The sequence below is a fragment of the Terrapene carolina genome, unplaced genomic scaffold (assembly GCF_002925995.2).
Source record: "Terrapene carolina triunguis isolate 2854851 unplaced genomic scaffold, T_m_triunguis-2.0 Scaffold171, whole genome shotgun sequence".
Lineage (NCBI taxonomy): Eukaryota > Metazoa > Chordata > Testudines > Emydidae > Terrapene > Terrapene triunguis.
The window spans coordinates 2,933,735-2,953,657 of NW_020664522.1; positions in this window are offsets into that span (position 1 = coordinate 2,933,735).

Genomic DNA, 19,923 nt, shown 5'->3' on the forward strand with positions numbered 1-19,923 from the left:
AAAGCACCAGGTTAAAGATGGATTCCAGTTCAGGTGACATGATCACACGTCACTGCAAGACTTCATTACTCACTTGCCAGCACACACATAGACAGGGAGACTCACAGGTAAACAGCCATCTGCAGACAATGGGAGCCATCAAGATTCCAAACCATCATTAATGGCCCACACTTTACATAATTACAATAGGCCCTCAGAGTTATATTTTATATTTCTAGTTTTAGATACAAGAGTGGTACGTTTATACAAATTAGATGATCATACTCAGTAGATTATGCACTTTGTAATGATACCTTACAAGAGACCTTTTGCACGAAGCATATCCCAGTTGCATTATATTCACTTATTGTCAGATTTTTATAAAACTATCCCAGTTACATTATATTCACTTATTATCATGTTTTTATAAAACCATATAGACTGCACAACGTCACAAGGAGCATATTTATTTCCTGGGTGGAGCTGGTAGATGCAGGGGAAGATTTGACCTGTCAGTTGTTGGCAACAAGTGTTTGCGCTAATATCTGCAGCCTCTAGTTATTAATGTATAAAGCCTGCCCAAGCACTGAAAGTTTTCGAGGGCTTGTGTGCAGGGCCAGGCAACAAATCATTGTATAAAACAAAGGTAAGAAGCCCAAAGCTAAGGACTCGCTGGACATACAATTGACTTACTTCCCCAACACGGTAAGAGTATGAGGGAGTAAACTCCAGCTAGAGAGGAGGGGAGGACCTGTAGGTAAGACACTAGACTGCAACTCAGCAGTTCAATTTCGAGCTATTCCCACAGGTTTCCTGTGTGATCTTGGGCTAGTCACTTGCTCCCTCAGTTCCCCATCTGTAATATGGAGATACGAACACTTCCTCTCTCCAAACTTTTGTCTATTTCGAGCAGGGATCGGCAACTTTTGGCACACAGCCTGCCAGAGTAAGCCTCCGGACCCTGCGCCGCTGGAGCAGAGCAGCTGGAGCCGGGGAGAAGAAGTGCCCGGCCGGCGGCTGGGGTCCGGAGGCAAGGGGGCTGCCCGAAGCCGGTAGCGCTGGCTCGGGCAGCTTGGCTCTTAAACAGAACCGAAGTCTGAGTCCGGGGAGGAGCAGAGCAGCTGGAGCCGGGGAGGAGAAGTGCCCGGCCGGGGGCGCAGGGTCCGGAGGCATAGGGGCTGCCCGAAGCCCGAGTGCTACCGGCTTCATGGTTTTCCGGGCAGCCTCCAGACCCTGCGCCCCCGGCTGGGCACTTCCCCTCCCGGGCTCCAGCTGTGCTGGGGAAGTGCCGGCCGGGGGCGCAGGGTCTGGAGGCTGCCCGGCAAACCGTAAAGCCGGTAGCGCTGGGGCAGCCCTTTTCGCGTGGCTGGGAGGGAGGAGGGGGAGTTAGGGCGGGGACTTTGGGGAAGGGGCGGGGAAAGGGCGGAGTTGGGGCGGGGCCGGGGGTGGGAAAGGGGCGGGGCCAGGGCCTGTGGACTGTCCTCTTTTTTATTTTTTAAATATGGTAACCCTACATTAATTCCATCATGGTTGACTCACTAGGTGGAAAAATGGGCTTCTCGTTTACCCTCCCTTAGTGGCAGAACATGCCGCCAGGCAAACTAAACAGGCAATAATTGTCAAACACAACCCCACCCCTTCACAGCACTTCCAGCTACTGCCCTTTCAGTGCTAGTCCCAAGGTCTCCCTGAGAGAATACTGCTGGAGGATGGGGGAGGAGGGGAGACAGATTTCCTGAAACTGAAGCCCTGAGGGGGAAGTCTAAGTGGAGGAGATCAATAGCCACACTTCCGAGAGACTCACAGACACTCTAGATCAGCTATAATACAGAGATGACCTCATTGCTAACAGCTCTGGTGGGCTCTGGAGCCAAGGGCCCTCTGCATGCACAGGAAGAACTTTGGTCTCCTCGCCTCATCCTTGGGAGACAGGCAGCCAGAGTGCCGTGCAAGGAGGAGATAGGGTATGCCCAGGACCGGTGCAAGGAAGTTTCGTGCCCTAGGCGAAACTTCCACCTTGCGCCACCTCCCCACCCAGCTATCCCCCCCCCCCCGCAGCAGCTAACCCCCTCCCCTGTGGCAGCTAACCCAGCCCCCCCCCCACCCCATCCGGGAAGCCCCCCCCCCCCGCAGCAGCTACCCCCCCTCTGCAGCTAACCCCGCCCACCTGGGGAGCCCCCCCCCTGCAGAAGCTAACCCCGCCCACCTGGGGAGCCCGCCCCCCTGCAGAAGCTAACCCCGCCCACCTGGGGAGCCCGCCCCAGCTCACCTCCGCTCTGCCTCCTCAGTTGAGCACGTTGGTGCTGCTCTAATTCTCCTCCTCTCCCAGGCTTGCGGCACCGATTGGAGGAGAATTACAGTGGGGGCTGTGTGCTCAGCGGAGGAGGCAGAGTGGAGGTGATCTGGGGTGGGGAGCGGTTCCCCTGTGCGCCCCTCCCCCGTTACTGCAGGTGGCCCTCCCCGCGCCCCCCCGCCCCAGCTCACCTCCACTCCACCTCCTCGCCTGAGCGGGCTTTTAGGCGCCCTCAACCATTAGGCGCCCAAGGTGGCCGCCTAGTTTGCCTAGTGGTGGCACTGGCCCTGGGTATGCCCTGCCTGAAGTGTGCTCTGGGAGCTCCCTGGGGCAGGGACTGTCTTCTTCATTACTTGTCTGTGCGGCAGCCTGCACAGTGGGGCCCTGGCATCCCAATGATTGGGACTAGCCTCGCCAGGGAATAATGTCCCTCCCTTTCTTAGGAGCAGAGCGGCATTGAACTCAGAGCTTTGACTTTACAGAGGTCCTTAAATAATGAAAGTGAGTCTTTTATAGCAGTTTTCATCCACCAATCTCAAAAGGATTTTGCAGACAAGGTAAGTATCATCAGGGGAAATTGAGGCACAGAGAGATGCTGTGGTTTGCCCAAAGTCACAGAGCAGGACAGAACCCAGACCTCAAGTTCTGGTCAATCCCTCAATCCCACTGGGCTATATCCTCACAAATGTTTTTTCCCCATTCACAGGCCTCCTGAGTTTCAGTTTGAGCACTGGTCTCAAATGAACCCCACGATGTCCAAAACCTCAGTAAAACAGAAAAGTTTCTCAACTGCCTTTTCTACCAAAACCCTACACCACCACTTAAGTGATTCTGACACAAACCCACAACATGGGCTGTTTGGCTTAAAACTTGGCCCAGTTGCAGCTGATGAGAAAACTCAGAACAAGGTTAAGTCTCCTGTGGTCTAGTGTTTCAGAGCCAAAATTTTGTACAACTCAAAAGGAAAATGTGCACTTGCATTGGACTGTCACTAGGTGTTGCTGTCATACTTCTTTTAACAGGTCTGGTCTCTTTCAGAGGGATTGAGAGTTCTGCGGCCTAAAAACACTTATTTTTCTTTGTCAGGTGTTTGACCTGCTGAGCGATCTTGGGCAAGTAGTTGCATTTCTCACTGCTTCTGTTTCCCCTTTATTATTATTCATTATTTGAATTACGTGGTGCCTAGGCTCTCCAGTCATGGACCACGGTTGCTTGTGATGATGGGGGCAGGGCTCAGCAGCCCTAGGGCTCACTTCCCATTTATGTCTAGTATTCTTTAAGATCATGCTTCAGGGTTTCAGCTGGCCACCTGTAGGGGTCAGGAAGGGATCTTTTTTCTCCCCCCAGTCTATTCTGGGGTTTGTTTTCTCTCCTTTCTTTGAAGCCTCAGGGATGGCCATGGCTGGAGATGGGACATTGGGCAGGGTGGGCCATGGCTCTGAGCATTGTCATTCTCAGGTGCTTGGCTGGCTGGTTCTTGCTCACATGCTCAGGGTCTAACTGATCGCCACGCATGGAGTTGGGAAGGAATTTCCCCTCAGGTCAGATTGGCAGTGACGTGGGTTGTTTTTTGCCTTCCTCTGCAGCGTGTGGGTGCAGGTCACTTGCCAGGATTATCTAGTTCTCTCTCATTTAATAATTTCCCTGACACTGTGGCGGCCTTGGGGCACTGGAGCACCTTGGTCCCTCCTATTCTCTGCCTGTGGCACACAGTAGTCTGGTCTCCAGTGGGTTGTTATATTTTAGTATAATTTTGGTTGTTGGGTTTAGCTGGGTGGTGTTGATTGTCTGTGATATACAGGAGGTCAGTAGGATCACCACCTTCGAAATGCAAGAAAACCTGCCACCTCTTCCCCGCAACAAGGCAAGCCCACTGCAACCCCAACTACAAGGCAATTCCGCAACCCACCCCCTTCAGCAGCCACTTATAGTATCTAGAGAGAACACATACAGATAATAGTGATAACATTGCACGTCTCCTCACTCTCATGTGACTCAAACCCACTCTCACACACACGTGCAGTGTGCTTGTGTGCTGGTGGGAAGACAGCTGTTGTATTTTCAACCGTTTTGATCTGTTATTGCTTAAACTGCAGAAGTGGGAACACTGCAGCATCTTCAGCTGGACACAGAAACTTTTAACATTAGCTATCCAAGTGTCTTGTGATAATAATGCAAATCTTTAGATCCACATTTAAAAAACCCCAGCAGATTAAATTATTTTTCTGGCAACTGGCAAATCCAGAAAAAAAAAAATCCAGCCAGATGGTAACCCTAGAGGCCAGACTAAATGATCTGATGGTCCCTTCTGGCCTTAAACTCCATGACTCTATGGCCAGGATCCCATTGTGCTAGGTGTTTTTTTTTTTTTTTTTTTTTTTTTTCACCTTGTGCAGACAAGCTTACAATCTAAGTATCAGACAAGAGACAATAGATAGATACAGACAGACCAATGGGGCAGTACAAGTGAACAGTGAGACAATACTGGTCAGCCTGATAGACAGTGATGTCTGCACACCGACAGCCTAACCATTGTCAAGTTTTTTGTGGCCTCTCAGCAAAGACGAGTTAAGGAAGGATTTGAAGGAGGCTAACAAGGCAGCTTTGCAGGTGTTTATGGGGTGCACCACCCAAGAGTGTGGGGGCAGCACGGGAGAAAGCATGAAGCTGCCTGTTTGAAAATTTAACAAGTAGCCAGTGGAGGCTGATGTAGTGAGCTGATCACAGGTGAGTATCAACATCTCGACAGCAAGTGAGAGATGATAGGTAGGGTGCGGATTGACTGTGAAGTCCCTGAAAGTGGATATATCCAGCTTATGTTTGATGCGGTAGAGAAAGGAGTGTATGTACATTGTAAGCTCTTTGTACAGCATCAAGCACAATGGAGCCCTGATCTCGGCTGGAGCCTCTAGGACAGGGATCTCAAACTCAAATCACCACGAGGGCCACATGAGGACTAGTACATTGGCCCGAGGGCCGCATCACTGAAGCCTTTTCATACAACGATACAAAAGTACAGTCAAAAATGAAAAAAAAATGAAGAGTAATATAGTATGCTATAAAAAGTTAATGTATTAACTTTTTAAAAACTGTAATGCGAAGAGGGGTTTTAATAAAATATAAACACCTGTAACTATTCCTTATGTAGTCAGTAACACTGAGACTGTTAGTGTAGATCATCATATCAGCATAGCTGTAATGGCAGGAACTTTTTAAAGTAACTATTCATACAAAATACGTTGCCACTTTTAAGAAACATTCTTCCCAACTACTCACAGCAAAAAATCATACATGCTGAACTTCATACCTCAGACTGCTTGTCTAGTCCATGAGGCCCCACCCCTGCCCCGCCTCTTCCCACCCCCATTCCAACCCCTTCCCCAAAGTCCCTGCCCCAACTCCGCCCCCTCCCTGCCCCTATTCCAACCCCTTCCCCAAATCCCCGCCCTGGCCCCGCCTTTTCTCCGCCTCCTCCCCTGAGCGCACGGCGTCCCCGCTCCTCCCCCCTCCCTCCTGGAAAGTCCTAAGCTGTTTGGCGGCGGGAAGCACTGGGAGGTAGGCGGAGGAGCAGGGACCGGTGAGCTGGGGGAGGGGAGGGGAGGAGAGGAGAGCTTGGCTGCCGGTGGAGTTGGTGCCTATGGCGGGCCGCAGGAAATAACTACGTGGGCTGCATGCAGCCCGTGGGCTTTGAGACCCCTGCTCTAAGAACTATGGCAATCCAAGTAATAACAATGACCATTTACACTCTGGAAAAAGTGTGTAAAATGTGACTATTCTCATTTGGTAGCACTTTATGTCACCTGGGCACTCACTTGACTCTGATGTAAGTGACTGTCCAAGATGCAGGGCAGTGGAGAATCACTCTCCTTGACTACCTTGGGACCACTGGGGGAGAAGGTACTGTTCAACGACGGTGTGGAGGTCAGAATCTTACCATGGTGAGTCCTTTAAGAAGCTCCCCTGCGGTATGGGCGTGTGTTAGTTGCCAGATAAATGTCACAAAAGCTTGATTAAGGAAGGGATCATCCAGGAGGAGGAGAAAGATGAGAATGAAGAATGTTTCTCGCCACACACAAATATTATGGTAACAGGTAATACACAGAAAGAACATGCAACCTGCAGGCCTGATTCTCCTTTTACTTACACACAGCTGAATTCCACAGTGAGGCCAGATCTGCAGCCAGTAGAAGTTGGTGTAGCTCCACTGGCTTCATTCTTGTTTATGATAGGCCCTATTCATTATCTGATTCATGCCAAATAAAAAAATAAATCAGAAATCGCATTCGCCTCCTCATGGTCAGGAGTAGGAGGGGTGTCCTGCTTTCCCCCAGTGCAGCACATGTGTGACTGGGGAGAGGTGACTTCCCTCTTCTGCTTACCAGCCTCCCCTTTCCCTTCTGAAATGCTGCATCAGCTATTCACCTCTAGCTTCCCTTCAGCCCACAGTCAGTAAAACGGCAGCTGAGGACTTCCATGGGCTCAGCCGTACTAAGCTAACGCACTCAGTTCAAAGAGACTTTCCTCCTATCAGTCAGTGATGGAAGATTTCTAGTCAGTCACCACTCCCTTGCAGGTGCTCAGTGCACCGGTAGAACTAATGGAGGAGCACTTGGGGCCTGACCCAAAGCCCACTGAAGTCAGTGAAAAGGCTGCCATTGGTTGTAAGGCTGCAGGATTTGGCCCTTAGAGTTTGATTTACAGTAACTCCTCGCTTAACGTTGTAGTTATGTTCCTGAAAAATGCTACTTTAAGCGAAACAGTGTTAAGCAAATCCAATTTCCCCATAAGAATTAATGTAAATAGTGGGGGTTAGGTTCCAGGGAAATTTTTTTCGCCAGACAAAAGACATTATATACATATACAGTATAAGTTTTAAATAACTTTAAACAAACAATTTAATACTGTACTCCCCAATGATGATTGTGAAGCTTGGTTGAGGCAGGGGCATAGCAGGGTCGGGGTGTGGGGGCTTGCCCTGCTCCGTCCAGCATTCCAGCCAGGGCGCAGGGTCGGGGGCTTGCCTGCTGCCAGTCTGGAATGCCAGGTGTGTGGAGCGGGGAAAGCCCCCGCGCCCTGACCCTGCTCCTGGCAGGAGCACCGGGTAGGCGGGCAGAGCGGGGAAAGCCCCTGCGCCCTGACCCTGCTCCCGTCAGGAGCGCTGGGTGGACAGGTGGAGCGGGGAAAGTCCCCGCGCCCTGACCCTGCTTCCGGCAGGAGCGCCGGGTGGGCAGGCGGAGCGGGAAAAGCCAAACAACGTTATAACGGAACATTGCACGACTTTAAACGAGTATATTCTCTAATAGATCAGCAACCTAATAATGAAACAATATTAACCAGGACGACTTTAAGTGAGGAGTTACTGTACGTAGTGGGACTTAGAACTACGTTCCGCCCCCCTTCCTTAAACATCAATCCACACTTCTCCTGGCAGGCAGTATTGTGCCTGGGGAGGGGCATGGCGGTGCAAGGCACAGTCGCAGCTAGACGGCCTGGCTAAGGACGATGTTTGGAAAAGCATTGCTATGGTGGCTACAGCATGCTCACCAAGTCAGTCCCATCCCGTGGGGTATGAAAATCTGATTGAGGATTTACCAGAGGCCATCCCGAGCAGAAGATATTAGTTAGAGCCCATGGCCAGAGTTGGTCCATACGGAAGGTCGCCTCATCTGGCAATGTATTGGAAACCAGGAGAACTAGCACCTAAACTGGAGTTCTGTGATCAGATGGACTGGACTGCAGGTGCAGCCCAGGAGAGAAGGACCTGATCCCACACTCTCCTGGAACGGACGCAGGGCACAGCCTGCGGGAGGAGAAGGGCCTGAAGCTGGGTGCTAGGTTTAGCCCCTGGGATAAGAGTTTGAACTGGAGATTGGGAAGCTGTCTCCCTCTTCCCGTACCCATGCCACTCCCCACCCGTCTGGATAAGCCTTGGCGTCTCTTTGTGCACTTTGATCCACTGACTTACTGCTAACTCAGCACATAAAGCTCAGAAAGATATTTCCTTGCTTGACTTGAATCCTTCTCACCTCGCATTGGGGGCTATTCCAAAGGAAGGGAAGGGCTTGGAGAACATATTCACTCCCTTAGAGAGAGCCAGACTCTAGTCCTAGGAACATAGGACTGAAAGGGACCTCCTGGGCTATAGAGCCCAGTCCATGGCTATTGCAGGCAACCCGTCATATAAGCCCTTTAATAAACTTATCAGGCTCCATCTTAAAACCACATAAGTTTCTTGCCTCCACTACACCTATTGGAAGGCTGTTCCAGAACCAATAAGACATTGACATTTAACTAGTCACAGGGTGCACTCTGTTAGTGCATAAACTGCCCACCAGATAAACAGGACAGATTAATTATGGCCCAGAATCTCAAGTTGGTATAAACACATGTAGCTAATTGGAGGTCTACAAAGCTACACCTATTTACATCATCTGAGAATCTGGGCCAAAACGTGTGGCTGGCTGGAGATGAATGTACACACTCACACACACACGGGGTCTGTGTGTGTGTCCCCATCCCCTGGTGTGGTGCTCTGTCTCCCTCTAGTGGCACATAGGTACCAGCTAGAGATTGATGAGTCTGATACAGCCGCAGCTAAGAGAGAGGTAGCATTTAGCTCATGCAGTAGAGGCTCAGACACTAAGCTTTAGAGGTCCCAGGTTCAATCCCATCTGCCAACAAACCGGGTCTGTTAGTGTTATATATATATACACACACACACACACTTGCTGACCATGCATATGTTTATGTGGGGTGTGTCTATATTCACGTTTGACACACCCATGTGTATTTGCTTTCCACATATGTGTTTATGTACAGGGCATACACATGCACCTGTGTGTGCATGCTTGCCTCCCCATGCATACGTTTATGTGGGGGTGCACATAGTGCTACGCATTGTGTGTGCACATATGTATGTGTTGGTGCCTGTTTTCTTAGTGAAGTAATCCTCTGAACTGGAGTGATATGATGAGGTAATGTCAGCCCATTACATTCCCTGAGTAATGGATTCCAGTCTGCACAGATAACTCCTGATGTCTGTATCAATGTCCCCATAACAGGCAGCAGGAGATGTTTTGTTAAAGCTGTTTTCTTGGCAAATATATTTTTCTGCCTTAAACCAATGATCCTTCCATTTCCTCTGCTGATAGCGACCCGCTTCTCCCCCACCCCACACGCGCTTGCTGACCATGAATATGTTTGTGGGGGGTGTGTATATAGTCACATGCTTCTCTTCCACCCACTGCCGACGTTCCACGTGGCACAGACCATCTTAAAAGGTGATGAATAACTGGTGATCTCATTGTGTGTGTGTGTGTGTGTGTGGACACAGCGATGAGCATGGGTATGGGTGCATACATGCACCAAGAATCAATCAGGCCTCCTGCGGGGTGAACACTTCCCTCTCACGGCTGAAGGAGTGGAGCTGCTCCTTGTGTCCCCAGCTCCAGAAATGCAGCCCTGTGATGCTTGGCCTTTTTGGAACCTCAGATCTCTGCATTCAATCCTGTTGTTTCCTTCCAACATTCTTGCTCTGTACACTGTGAGCCAAACTCAGCCCTGCTCTAACTGGGTGCTGTTCATGGCAGAAGCAGGGACTCCTGAGGCATTGCAGCCACTTACACCAAGTCTCTGTTTGCTCCTATGCGTATAGACATGGGTATTGAGACTTCACTTGTGAAAGAAAATCTCTGTGACGCTGACTGTTAGTTACTATATTCCTGTGCTTGTAGCAGGAATGGAGTGTGAATGGGGCAAGGGAGTTTGCTTTCCATATTTTGGGGCAATTTGGAGGCCGGTCCAGCCCCTGGTGCAAGTTAGAGCAGCCTCAGGGCTGCTCTAATGTATGCTCTACTTCCCATGGCACCTTATAGGCTTTGGGAAATAGGAAACAGCCCTAGCACAGTGTGCTCCTGACCTGCACCCTCCACAGGGGGCTGGGAGCAGAGCCCTTATGCCAGATCAGAGGCCCCCTGTGCAGGGGGTATTCCTGGGGGCCTGTTTACATTCCAATTAAGGCCCCTATATGCCACCATAGCTGTGATAGTATATCTGAGAATCTGGCCCTGTGAGAGGGGAAACAGCAAAGAGAGAGCGGGGGAGGAGGCAAGAGGGGTAGAAAGAGCCAGAAGGAAAGAGTGAGAAGGAGGACAAAGAGAGGGAGAGAGTATTAGAATGAAGGAGACAGAGAGAGAGCAGGAGGAGAAAATGATTGATTCGGCTAGAGAGGGAGAGAGTAAATGACAGGGTGTGCGTGAGACAGAGCTGCCTGCCCTGATCTGCATTGGCTTTACAATGTTGTTTACACTGCGCAGACCCATTACACTGATGTCATCTGTCTCTGCTGAAATGAGCCGGCAATGACTTCACTGCAGTCAATCAGCCGCCAGTGCTAGGTGCTCAGTCAGCCACAAGGCACAGCAGAGCCATAAACATCTGTCTGGCAGGTCCATCCCCTTTCAGACCGCTAAGTAAACAACAACAAAGCTGCCTGAAGAGCCAGTGCACCCGGACCACTGGAGCAACCTTGGATTATTGGGTCATTGTGGCTTGGGGAAGGTAGTGAACATAAGAATGGCCATACTGGGTCAGACCAAATGTCCATCCATCCCAGTATTCTGTCTGCCGACAGTGGCCAATGCCAAGTGCCCCAGAGGGAGTGAACCTAACAGGTAATGATCAAGTGATCTCTCTCCTGCCATCCATCTCCACCCTCTGACAAACAGATGCTAGGGACACCATTCCTTACCCATCCTGGCTAATAGCCATTAACAGACTTAACCTCCATGAATTTATCTAGTTCTCTTTTAAACGCTGTTATAGTCCTAGCCTTCACAACCTCCTCAGGCAAGGAGTTCCACAGGTTGACTGTGCGCTGTGTGAAGAAGAACACAGTGAACAGAGGTCGACTGATGGTGCTGATCAGAGAGGTGTCCAAGCCACCAAGAACACACCAACATTGGGATGCGAGCTTCCCTCAAGATCGCGGTTATGTGGAGCTGGGATTCTGGTTCAGGCCCATCGTTAGCACTGTTACCAGTCAGACAAAGACTGTATGACTACAGTGTAGAGGAGGTCAGCACTGCACAACTGGAGAGGAAGGACAGTCCAGTGGCTTGGGTGCTAACCATAGACCTGGGTTAAAATCCCTGCTCAGCCCCAAATTTTCCTGCCTGCCTTTGGGCAAATCACTTAGTCTTTCTGTCTCTCTGTAAAACCCTTGCCTCACGGGGTGTTGCGATGATTAGAAAAAGTTGGTGAGGCTCTTTGATACTACTGTAAAAGGAGCCATGTAAGTGCCAAAGGTACAAATCCCCTTCCTGCAGGCCCCCCTTCTCCCACTGATCTACCTGCACACTTTGATCCTGAGCTGCAACGTGAGTTTCACGTCCCACCCCTTACAATCTGCCAGTCTCGTCTGCTTCCAGGTCCTCTTCTGCACAGCCCCTTACGCATGCTATGACACCCCCCGCCACCCCCAAGGCCCCTGCCCTCTCCACTTTTCAATCCTTAAAAACCCACCTCTGCCATGGTGTCCATGGTGAATCTTGTGGATTTGTACAGAAAAATCCTTTTTGTTGTTCCTTGACTTATGTCTACTTGACTCCATCTGTCAAGTCTGTGAGCTCCTTGGGATACAGGGCTGGAAAGCGAAGGCTCTGCCACAAACCAATAACAATCACAAACCGTACCTCAGACCTTGTGCCTCTCCAGGACTGTGGTCCCACAGAACAGGGGGCGATGACTTCATAATGAGAGCTTAGGATGAAGCCAACCAACTCATTCTCAGTTCTGACCTCCAGCCAAAAATTAAAGCTCAGACTCCAGAGGTTAAAGGTTAGCTTCCTGCCTACTGCAGCACCCAACCCAGTTCCTCTGCCCTCCTCCCCCATCCTGATTGTCATAGGTCATGGCCAATTGCTGGCAGGGCAGTTAAGGAGTCTGAAAATATCTTTGTCAGACTTATTAGGCTGCCCTTATATTCAAAGTGCCATTCAGTTTTGATAGTGGCATTGTGAAAATAGCGTCATGGGGTCGCAAGTCTATTGTGTCTCAACAGCTTCCAGAGCAAATGTGCTTATTTTACAGGTAAAAATATGCTTTTTCTAACTGACAGTCCTGGAAATTCAGCCTGAAAAATCAAGCTGGGCCCTTCCTTTCTCCTGAGTCAGCACCGGTAATAAAGGCTCTGAAGGATGAATTCTTCCCTCAGTGACACCTGTGCAACTCCATTGTTTTCAGATTATGCCCTTCGCTGCACCTGTGCTGCCCAACGGCCGCCTGTGAGTTTGCACAGGTGTGACAGATTGTCCCTGTAATCAGAACTGGGTAAACAGTTTTGTTGATGAGGCACAAGAAGGAATCGAAAGCAGCTTGCTCTCCTGCAGCTGTGATGACTCTCCAGTGTGGACTGGAGCAAAGAGCAGTCAGAATGGATCTTTGCCAGTATCATGGATCCAGCTTTTAAACAGTCTCTTGGAGGAATCCCTTTGGTATGGCAGACCCCAGAGAAAGCCCACACAACCTCACTGCCTCCTAGGGATCCAGCTTCACACCAAGTGAGTCCAATTGAGACAGACTCCCAGTCAGAGACTTGTATGCCTTCAGAGACTAATGCACCCCACCCACTATTTGCAGTGACACCTAACAGCCTTTTCAAAATGGAGCAGGATTTGTTAGTCAGCTGGAGCTAAGCATTGGAAGTCCTGACCTGAGCACGGAGAAATCAAGGTTAAAGCATAGTCCATTCTGGTCAAGCCAGAGCAAACCACCAACCAAGCAGACAGCTTATCAGGACCCCGCACTTTATCCCCTGCTGGTGGTGCTCAGTTCTTTGTTCTTGAGCTGGTCTCTGTTCAGCTTCCCTGCTGAGAGTTGGGGGGGAAACCTCTTTCCTCTTGGATGCTGTTTGTTTTCTTAGGGGTCAATGTTCTGGCCATTGGGGCTTTTCATTGTCTCTGTGGGATTATGCATTGATAGGGGGTTGCTTTCCATGGGTTCCAGCCAGTTCCTTTATGACCGTATTGACTGCAAGGATTGGTCCTGCTTTGAGCAGGGGGTTGGACTAGATGACCTCCTGAGGTTCCTTCCAACTCTGATATTCTGTGATTCTAGATTCTATGAATACCCACACCTCATATCCTGCACTGCCTCCAAGAACAGACTTCTAACTTTTCCCTCCACTGGGTAACAATGCAAAGTGCAGAGGGAAACTGAGGCATACATAGGCTTCATAAATATATTACAGAAAATTCCCACTTTGTCCCAATGAGCAGCTGTGAGTCAGAATGCCTCCAGGGAGCAAATCAGATGCATAAGAAGGGTTCCTTTTTGCAGAGTTGTTTTTTAGAGTAGAAGTCCATTTTCATCTGGAAGGATGGCTTGCAGGGATGACTGAGACGGAGAAGCCTGGCTGCTGGCATCAAGGTGGAGCATTGCATGCTGGGAGCTGTCAGTTGCATGGGTTGCTCTTTAATATTAAATATAGGGCAGTCCTGACTGCACTGTATGACTCCAAGAGCAGCATCTGGATTGCAGGTCACACTGTGTCCTCTCCTGATCCATGCTGCTTCCAGCATTTATTTTTGAGGAGGGGATTTTATTTGCACATGGTGCTGTAAAGCCTGATTTTGCAAGGACCTGTCTTTGCCCGACTCCCATCCCGACCACTGCTTTCTGGCATGGAACTGATTAAGAGAATCATCGTGAGGCTGTCAATGTGGAAGGGTGAAGCTTCTCGGCTTTGGGGCAAACAAATACTGGTAAATCCTCACATGGATAATTGGCTCTGCTAGCAGAGGGAGGCTTTTAAAACAAACAAGCAAATAAAAGCGCCTTTAAAGGAGTGACACAAGCCTCATCCTTGGGACAGTGCAGACAGATGAGTAATGGGGCCCTCTGAGTAACGGAGTCACCAGCCAGCTCTGAGTCACTGAAAAAACAGAACCATCCTGGAGCCAGGGATATGGCTCTTCTTAACCACACTGTTTCTGAGAGACACCTTGTATGGTAAAGAAGTAGGTTTAGGGGCATGGGGAGGGAGATGTTCTCTCTGAAACTGTTGGCCATCTTCTTTTGTCCTATGACCATTCTGCGCTCTGCCTATATCTCCTAGATGGTCTCCCACTGCTTTCCTGCCTGCAGTGGTGCTCTGCAAGTCTGCTTCCCCCACTTGACTTTCCAGGGCTGACCCCACTCTACGGCACTTGCCTCTTTGACAGATATTGCTGCCTTGGACTGTATCACTCTCTCTCATTCCTCAAAGGAACCAATGGGACATGTATGCAGCAAGCTATAACTCCTCACACTCCTCTTTCCTATATCCCCGCTAGTCCTTTGCTTGTCATCCCCATCTGTCCTCGTGTTATACCAATAGAATAAAAACCAGCAGGATCTTATTAAGAGGGATAAGGCAAAGATGCCACATTTATTGTAAATATAATGGTAAAGCAAAAGATAAAAGTAAACAACGTTGTTTGACTACTTATTCCTATCACTTCTTATTCCTTATACACACACACACACACACACACATATATATTCATTTACACAATCATTCATTTAAGTTCTGTATAGGTGTTATAGTTACCAGCCTAGAAGTTGCTCATGCCAAGTTACTGGCCAGGTATCTTGGTCATGAGGATGGAGCCGAGTCTGTGTCAGGTGCACCTGATGCTCCTGGAGGTTGGCAGCAGAACCAGAGACTCAAAATCCTCAGTCTTGAGAGTCCATTCTTATAGGAATTAATTCCTATGTTAGTCTATGGGAGCTGTTTCATTCTGCTGTTGCTGACTCAATCAGCAGATGGCACATTCCTGGTGGCTCCAAACTGTCCAAAGTTTGTGTTTCTCATCCTTCCAGGTGATGGGGTGGATCCCAGTTTACCCTCCGGGGGTTCTGGTGGTCCACTTTACACATTCTTCGGCCGATGGATACTCCCTTTCTAGGCTGGCACCTCCCTAACCATTCATGTACATCAAGCATTCATCAACATACATTCCATAGCTTAACCATATTTTAATTTACTGTCTCCACCACTTTCAGGGTGTGTGTTAATTCATTTGAGACTCCCGGCCCTTTAATCACAGAGGGTGGGGGTCTAGGAGCCGTTGCTGTTACAATGAAGTGAAAGTCACTTAACAGCTTATAGTGTTTGTTTACATTGTATCAATTACTTCAAGAACAAAGTCAATTAACTTGTTTGTAAGTTTTACATAGTAATAAAGTATCTTTCATAGGATAGATACAATCAATGGTTTCTACAGACAGTAGCTTACAAGTTTTAACAGAAGACCCAAGAGATTTTTGTACTTGGTGAAACTGTTGGATTTTAAAGTGTGGGGGACAAATTATTGGGGGGTCACTGTCACTTGGGGGAATCACTGTTAGTACCTTCTTTAATATCCCTACACTCGTCTAACCCAGGCCAATACAGTGTGGCTTTTTGGCCCCCTGCTAGTGCATCTACCATGTATAGAGATTTGTGTGTGCTGCTGGGGTGGTCCTTTAGCTCAGGCAGTAGCAGCTGATGCTTTTAGATGCAGAGGTTCCAGGTTCAGTCCCCCTAGATTCTTGACTCTACCACCTTTCCACACATGGAGTAGTACATTACTACGGGAATAAGCCTGTCCGTGGCATGACAAGGTTCCACTCTGTGTTAGTCAAGGTGACAGATCTGGCTCCTTGAGATTATAAGCAGAATTTGGGGTAGGGACCTGGGATGCACTAGGCCACACCTGTTTCCCTGCAGAGGTGAATAAAACAATAGGGGGCCTGATTCAGCCCTCATGGTGAAAAGCACCCGGCTCCCCAAGTAGCTCTGTTTGTTCCAATGAGCAAGATTGCACCTGGCCATCCTATGCCTGCAGGGAGTAAGGGGATGTGAAAATCAGCCCATCTCCCTGCCTCTTCACTCAAGCACTGGAGAGCAGCTTCTGTGGGCATACTCCACCCCACCCAAGCAGGTGGGCAGATTGGGTGGAACTTTGGCTTCACCACCACCCAGCAATGCTGGTCGGCAGCATTGCCGGGGGAAATATCGTGTTACGCTTTGTAAAGGGCTCCCGAAAAATCACGGCCCTGGGAGTGTGTGTGCCTGAGTCACAATTCCTTCCCAGGGCTTGTCCAGGGGTGGCACAACTAGTGCATCTCAGAGGAGGGGCTGGGGCAGACCTGTACCAATTCTCCACTGGGGTAAGGCCCCTTAAGAACTACTTTAATACTGGGGCCAGATGGTGCAGGATCAACCAGCTCCCGGATGGCCTCACCAGCCCTATGTTAACTAACATAAACTAGCTTAAGTAAACAAGTACAAGTTTGTGTGCAGTCAAGACCTAGGACCTCAGTCTTGCACTGAGCTCTACATGAGTGATCTTTCATTTAACTGGGGCTTGAGCTCTTAACTGCTTTGAAGACTAGGGTTAAACCCTTGGTATCAGAAGCTGACTGGAAGCCTGCGGAGGGACTTGAGCATAGGCTTGATGTGTTCACAGTGGCCTGAACCATGGTGAAAGGAGGCAGCTGCCTTCTGTCCCAGCTGGAGCCTGTGTATCATCTTCACATTCAGCTTCAGGTACAGTAATCCAGTCCGGAGGGGACAAATGCATGGATGACTGCAGCTGGGTCTGTGTCCTGGAGGAGGGGATGAAGTTTCCTAGCAAGCTGAAGGTGAAAGAAGGCATTTTTAGATCCTGATGCTACCCAACCTTAGTGAGGAGTCACATGGGACCCCACTGGGCTGTATGTGTCAGGGCCAGGCCACGGGCAGCCTGTGTGCAGCTGCTAAGTTGCAGTCAGGAGATATGTAGCGGGGTCGGGAGCAGCCAGGTCAGAATGCCAGAAAGTCAGGGTCAGGCACCAAGTTGCAGGCAGTAGGCAAATAGAGTCAGAGTCAAGCAGAGCCAGGATACCAGGAAGTTGGGATCAGACATGAGGTTATAGACATCAAAAAAATAGCAAAGTCAAGAACAAATCAGGGTCAGAAGCTGGAGTCTGGGGTAGGGGCAGACAGACAGTCTGCATTGTTGCTTAGAAAGCTCCCCATGCTGGCTTCCTGGTTTAAATACTAGCATCCGCCAATCAGCGGGCTGTAAGGGGCCACTACTTTCTGACATGGTACTAGTAGTAGTGGTGGCTGCATCAGTTGAGAATGAGATACGTTACTGAATATCAGTGGCATACGGTTGGCAGCTGAGCTCACTCTGTCACCCAGTGGTCACATGTAGATATTGAAGAGAAGTGAGGACAGTACGGATCCCTCTGGAACTTCACAGGCAAGGTGCTTTGCAGCGGAAGAGCAGTTACCCATCACCATTCTGAGTTCTGCTGAAGAGGAACAACTGGAGCCACTGTTGTGCTGGGCAGGCCATCTACACCTGCTACATCATGTCAGTGTTTTAGTAGCACCCGCGATCCACTGTGTCAAAGGCTGCAGAGATTCCAGCAGTATGAGCATGGTGATTTTCCCGTGTTTATGGCCATGATTTCAATGAGATTGCTCTCAGTTTCAAAGTTAAGCACATAGAAATGGAAGGGACCTTGAGAAGTCATCAAGTCCAGCCCCTTGTGCTGAGGGAGGAACAAGTGAACTTACACCATCCCTGACAGGTGCTCGTCCAACCTATCTGAAACCCCTCCTGTGATGGGGCTTCCACATATCATATGTAAGTCTTTCCAGGATCAGGGCTGATAACTCAGAGAGCTGTGGTCTAGTGATATAAACACAGCACAAGGAGCCAGAAAGTCCCAAGTACTAAACTCAGCTCTGGCACTGATTTTCCTCTGTAGCTTTGGGCAAATCACTTGACCTCTCTGCTTCAGTCCCCCATCTGTAAAATGGAGATAATGAGCATGATTCTCTTCTCATTTACACCAGTGGAACTCCATTGATTTTATAGAGTTCATTCAGATTAATATGGGTGTAAGTGAGAAGAGGTTCAGGCCCAATAACAATAATAATTACGTAGCTCCCTCCCATGGGTGTTGTGAGGATTAGTTCATATTAGTAAAGTGCTGTAGATGTGCTAAGCATTATTAATATCTTGGATTGCTCCAGGAGTGGATATAGCTTTCCAGGGAGTGACTGGGTTTTTTCCTTTGCTGGCATGGGTCTGCAGTAGAGTCATCACAGCCCAAGGTAAGCAGGATCCTATTTCTGTTGGCCTTGGAGCACAGAGCAGCGCCTTCTTGCAGTACTAATGCTGCAAAACGTTCTCATCTTTCTTTCCTGCTGTATTTTCTGCTTTGGAATGGGGGCTGTTCCAGAAAGGTGCAGCTGTTATGTCAATGCATAACCAACACAAATAATTTCCTGTTTAATTCTTGCCTGCTTATTCAGTGAGCTAATCACTTTGGGTGAAATCCACCCCTGTTCAGAGGGCCAGCATAAGCCAACGAACCACTTAAGCCCTATGGGTCAGATTTGTGGAATAAATTCCCCTTTTTATCGTTATTCATCTTACAGTAGGTCCCAGAGGCTCCAACCAAGATCAAGACCCCTTTGTGCTAGGTGTTGAATACACATGCAGTAGAAGATAATCCTGGCCCTGAAAATCTTACAGTCTAAATAGACAAGATAGACAATGGGTAAACTGAGTCACAGCGAGGGGACGTGACTTGCCTGAGATCACCCAGCAGGTCAGTGGCAGAGCCAGCAATAGAACCCAGGTCACCTGCATCCATTGCCCTATTCACTGGGACACACTGCTTCTCTCCTGAGTTGGTGAGTTCCATTCCTTAACCAGTTACAACTATGTCCTGACCAGCTGAAACTCAGGGCCTGAGGCTCCTCTCAGTTACACCTCAGTCGCTTCAGTGCAGTGGCACAGGTGTAATAAAGGGAAATGTGGATCCCAAGTGCCAATTCTTCCTGCACTTAAATGGAGCAGCAAATGAGAGGAGACTATTTCCCTCACTGTGTATCTCTTATACAACCAATGACACCAAAGATGAATTTGGCCCCTCCACACCATGGATTACATGGCATCCTGGAAATGGGTTAAATCCCCTTATACTGCAGAAAATAGAATGTCATCGCTTCATTAATCTTTGCACAATGCCTTGCAGATATCCAGTGCGCTGTTGGGGGAAATATCACTCTCTTTTCCAGGTTAAAGAGGACTGCTTGGCTTCTTCATTTAGGGTGATTTCCTTGATTTATAATTGTCTCACGGTGGTCCTCAGAAAGCATGAGAAGATCGTATTAAGAACATAGGACTCACCAACCTGGATCAGCCCCGTGGTCCATCCAGTCCCATAACCTGTCTTCAACAGTGGCCAGTACCAGAGACATCAGAGGAAGGTGCAATAAACTCTGCACTCAGCAGTTACGACCTAACCAATCCCCAGGGATAGCTTCCTCCTAACCCCGCAGTAACTAGAGTTTGGCTTATGCCCTGAGGGTTCATATCCCTTCCAAATCCCTGCTATTTTAAAATCCTTATTGTTGTAACTGTAGCTGTTCTTGGGATCCATATAACATGTCTGATTATTCTCCCAGTCCTGTTAAGCTCTTGGCCTCAATGGTACCTTGTAGCAATGGGTTTCACATGGAAAAACTAGCAGCAGTTCCACTGAGGTCTGTAGCGAGTCATGGCTTTCTGATGTGGGTAAGGAGGCACTCTTTTATGCCAGGTAAATGTGGCCAGTCAAGG